The 4,937-nt window shown below is 38.5% G+C and overlaps 1 long non-coding RNA gene across 1 annotated transcript; it reads left to right on the forward strand.

Annotated features, from left to right (window-relative positions):
* The first annotated feature begins 489 nt into the window (after positions 1 to 489).
* LOC103643578 (uncharacterized) lies at positions 490 to 2,992 on the forward strand. Its single transcript, XR_561105.2, has 3 exons — positions 490 to 599; positions 1,868 to 1,943; positions 2,871 to 2,992. It is a non-coding gene; the product is annotated as an uncharacterized lncRNA (long non-coding RNA).
* The last annotated feature ends 1,945 nt before the right edge of the window (positions 2,993 to 4,937 follow it).

A 4,937-nucleotide genomic window follows, 5' to 3' on the forward strand; every position in this document is an offset into this window, starting at 1 on the left:
GAGAGTAAGGTTTAGTTGTTTGTTTCAGAGAATAAAAGTACCAGTAGAGGTTCATCCCTCCTGGGCAGGCAACAAGCTAACTAGATAGGCACCTAACTTAGGTTAGTAAGTTTTAATTATTACCTTAACACAACATGATAGCACACATGATGATATTGTAAAGTATTTTGGCAACAATGGTCTATTTAAACTCCACATATTTATTGGAACTTGAGCTAGCACCTGTATGAGTCAAGGTAAGACCAATTTAATTAATTGGACAAGCCGACAAGCTAGCACTCTCCTGGAGCATAATCTAAATTGTGTACGCCCTTGTTCAAACAATTAATATAGCTGTCTGTTTTTTTTTAATATTATCATTTAACAGAGCCTAGACTTTTCAACGAAGGTTATGCATTTGGCAGCAGGGGAACTCCTGGAGATTGTGCCTCTTGGAAAAGGCTTCTTTCTTGCCAACTATCCTATTTCAATTTTGGATTGACCATTATTGTTTGCGTTCCTTTGTCCTCCATCTTTTACCTCTTGTAGTTACACAAGAACAACTTGATTGTGCTAAAGAGGCAATCAAATCTACAGTTCTGATGAACTTGGAATCAAGGGTACATTATTCTTGCTCCTGATATAACGCTAAGCTGGATTGTTGATTTTTTTGATCACTTCGTTTCTAGATAGTAGTAGTTCTGATTAAAAGTGAGTTATGCCATAGTGTTTTGAGTCTAAAATAACTTATGTGTAATAAATATAAATATTTAGTTTCTTTAATAAACATGTGTTACATATCACTTCTGCCATAGTTACAATTGAATTTGATACGAGCTGCAGATGATCTACCATATCTTTTCAACTTGGTTAAATGATTTCTCTATCTTTGTATACAGGCTCAAGTAACCTGTCCCTTTTTGGTCATTGTGCTCCAACATGACATCACAACAATCGTTGAGGAGGTGACCAATTTTTCTAGACTGCATTGGGATTGTTTTTGTACTAAACTGTAATATGTGCTTATCTTTGTGCTTCATGAAATGGTGTATCTATTAGGCTCTTGTTCAGTTAGTACGTTCAGTTCTCTTAAAATGGTGTTGTTAGTGTCTTGTCAGTAGGTGGAGATGTTCTGGGGTCGGGGTGGTGATCTGTGCTTTTCATTTAAATTATCTCAAGCATAAACATACAAACGAGGTTCCAGAGTCTGCCACAAGAAATTATACATGCTTTTCTGTTAAGTGATGATTAATGACATGCTTTTCTTTGAAGAGCATAGAAACTATGGATTATTCTAGGCCACATTCAATAGAGGTTTTAGAGACTGACATAGGCTATCATTTTGGAATGCTTTTGGACACTCGTTGTAGATGTTATTTTAGTGTAGCAGGAGAGAAGTTTCATGCCCATAAATTAGGATTGCATGATTTTGCCATTATTTAGATTTGATTTTTTCAACCTTGAATTGGGTGAAGAGAAGAATGAAACTGACCCCCGACCCAGTTCCCCGCTAATTATTTTTCAGACTGTGTAGAATTTTGAGAAACATAGCTACACTTCTCACCTATTTAAATGAACAAAAATCAAATCATATTTTTCTGTGTGAACTGTGTGCTTCTAACTTTTAGATGGATGTTTTCTTTAGTTAAGGGTTTCTGGAGGTGGACAAGTAGTTTGCCGATATACAAGAGCATGTATCAATTTGCCTTCATGCCAAGATCATGTATAAATTTGTCTTCATGTTAGTCTAGGTTGTTGATTTTTTATCACTTTGTTTCTAGATAGTAGTAGTTCTGATTAAAAGTGACTTATTCCTTTGATACGAGCTACAAATGATCTACACTAACTTTTCAACTTGGCATAATGATTTCTCTATCTTTGTAAACAGGCTAAAGTAACCTGTCTCTGTTTGGTCATTATGCTCTAGGATCCTTCAACTTGACATCACAGCAATCGTTGAGGAGGTAACCAACTTTTCTAGACTGCATTGAGATTGTTTTTGTACCAAACTGCAATGTGTGCTTATCTTTGTGCTTCAACAAATGGTGTATCTATTAGGCTCTTGTTCAGTTAGTACGTCTCGGTTCTCTTAAAATGGTGATGTTAGTGTCTTGTGAGTAGGTGGAGATGTTCTGGGGTCAGGGGTGGTGATCTGTGCTTTTCTTTTAAATTATCTCAAGCATAACCACACAAAAGGTGTTCCAGAGTTTGCCACAAGAAAGTATACATGCTTTTTCTGTTAAGTGATGATTAATGACATGCTTTTCTATGATGAGCATAGAAACTATGGATTATTCTAGACCAAATTCAATAGATGTTCTAGAGTCTGACATAGGCTATCATTTTGGAATGCTTTTGGACACTCGGTGTAGATGTTATTTTAGTGTAGCAGTATATTGTGTATTGATGCCCTTCAATATTGGATTATGAGTGATGATAACAAACTGAACATAAGTCATTCATTGCTTCTATTTGACCTGTTAGTAAATTCTGTGCGTATATTTTAGCTCGATCAGTATATTGTGTACCATATTTTAGCTGACAGAATATATAGGCATGTTGTTAACTGAACCTTTTCATGCAATCACAATGAAGGTACCAATATACTGCTACCTATTGTCTTGTTACTGATTTCTTCTTATTTGTTGTCCAATTACATAGAGATAGATATGATTAAGATCTGTTCTTGTTGCGTCAGTTACTTAGTCATTGTTGTGGTCAAAGCAATAAAGTAGTGCAGTTTTTAAATCATGAACATCAGTCAAAATAAAGCACATCTCTAAAAACGATGTATAGTACACGCCTTCATTGTTAACCGATCCTGCGTCAGTTACTTAGTTAATCCCGTTTCATCGTTTGACTGGGCTTTCTTTCTTTCTAATGACTTTCAGTGTAACCAGCAACCTCAGCTCTGAAAGAACCCTAGAGTAAACACTCACATCAAGACACTCCACTGTTCACTCTTGGGCTGCTCCTACCAATGAAGCAAGAGCATCTCCACCTGGCAATGGTCCACTCGTATTCATCACTAAGTCAGCTCGATTCCACCAATTGGTGTTCATGCTGTAAGTATTGTCACAAGTAGGCCATTTATATTATCCTGGCTATCGATTGCTTATATGGCATCGACCTTGCTGCCATTTCAACCTATGGTGTCGTCATCTCTTGCAGGTTGGATGGCAAATGACAACCCCTCTTTGCATCCTGTAGTGTTTCGCCTTTCTAATATTTCTGTTTGCTCCCAGCGGCTTGAACCCCTACAAGTGCACCTGGCATTGGTTACCAATCAGCAGATTCATAACATCTCATGAAAAGGATATGTGTTGGACAACCAGATAAGGTATTACAGAGAATATGAATAATCTGGAGGTTCTGCTGATGCATGTAAATTATGGAATTATGGTTTCAATTCTAGATTATTTGAGAATGGCACCTCTATATGCTCATTGGGCAATGATCAGAAAGTTGGAGATCATAGAAATACTGAGAACGGTGAATCTTGTTTACATTTATGGGCACTTTTGAAAAGAAATTATTTTGTATGGTAGTATTGTTGAAAAGATCAATAATTTTAGAGGATTTGATGATCGTTGTGGATCGTTGTGCACGAGATAAGCGGAGCTGCTTTTATCTTCTACTATCACAGAAGAATATATATTGCTAACCCTACTCTTAGCAGCTGCCAGGTTTATTTCCCCTCTTCCGATCTCCTTCCCTTATACGTGAATTCATTTCATCTTCACAATATTTGTTTCCCCGATCGACTGACTTATTTCTTCTCTTGCACGCCATTAATGGCAGCAGTGATCTCTTTCCCCGACGCCCTCGTCTCTCTCTGCTCTATAAATTGTAGGATCACGACCTTCTTCGCCCACCACAACCGAGCCACATCCGTTGCTTGCTTCTCCTTTTTGCATCGCTTGTTCCCTGATGCCAGCTCGACGTGTGCCCTTTGTTCGCGATGTCAAAAGTTTTGTCGAGCTCGTTGCTCATGTGCGCCCTCTGTTCACGACGCTAGAAAGTCGTTGCCATCATCCAAGTTTGTCGTCATCACTCACTGTTGCGTGGTCAAGCCGTGTGCGCCTGACGTCCGAAGTTGTGTCGAGTGCTGCTTCTTCGTACGCTGCTCCGCGTCAAGTTCGCCCGCGCTGTGATCTTCTCCCTATCGTGCTTGTCATCGCGACCCCGTGGTTGAAGCCCCGACGTGCTCCTCTGCCCTGCTGATATTATCAAGATTGGCAAGTAAACTCTCCTTGCTGCTCGCAACAAATTTGTCTCCTGTATATCGTCATCAACGAATTTGTCTCCTGCATATCGTTGTTCCGTTTCTATGTTTCATACAATTTTAATACTCACGTCGCAACGCACGGGCATCTACCTAGTAGTGCTTATGGTAATAGATTCATGTAGTTGATGACATGTTACCATCGTCTTCTACTTGTGCTGATAACCTTGAATATTATCGAATAACCAACCTCATTAGAAAAGTATAATAAGTAATTGTGGATAGGTCATCGCCCCATGTATGTTCTTTGGTGTATGCCTGCAGTAGAGTCCTGTGTATAATTGTTAGAACACAATTAAAATGATTGTTCCTTTTAGGTAAATCTGTCTACGTGACGTTTAGAAGTCGTAGCTAATGTATATATACTTAACTAGTTTAATGATAAAGGAACTAACGAAAAATAGAGTGAATGTGGTAAATGCATGTAATCGTGATGTCGTGTTTGCGTTGTCTAAGTATAGGTGTGGTGTCAGATTTGTGTACCCAATAACGTATAGATAGCTAGCGTTCGTGTATGGTTGTTTATGATATCTTTCTATTTAGTGTTTAGTTCACCACCGTGAGCTTTGGAGTGTCTTGTACTATTTTCCGTCATGCTCATACATATGCATCATGCACCTCATTTAGGACCGAGAGATGATGATCATGCGAAAGAAAATACGTGGAGCAGTGC

The sequence above is a fragment of the Zea mays genome, chromosome 1 (genome assembly GCF_902167145.1).
Source record: "Zea mays cultivar B73 chromosome 1, Zm-B73-REFERENCE-NAM-5.0, whole genome shotgun sequence".
Lineage (NCBI taxonomy): Eukaryota > Viridiplantae > Streptophyta > Magnoliopsida > Poales > Poaceae > Zea > Zea mays.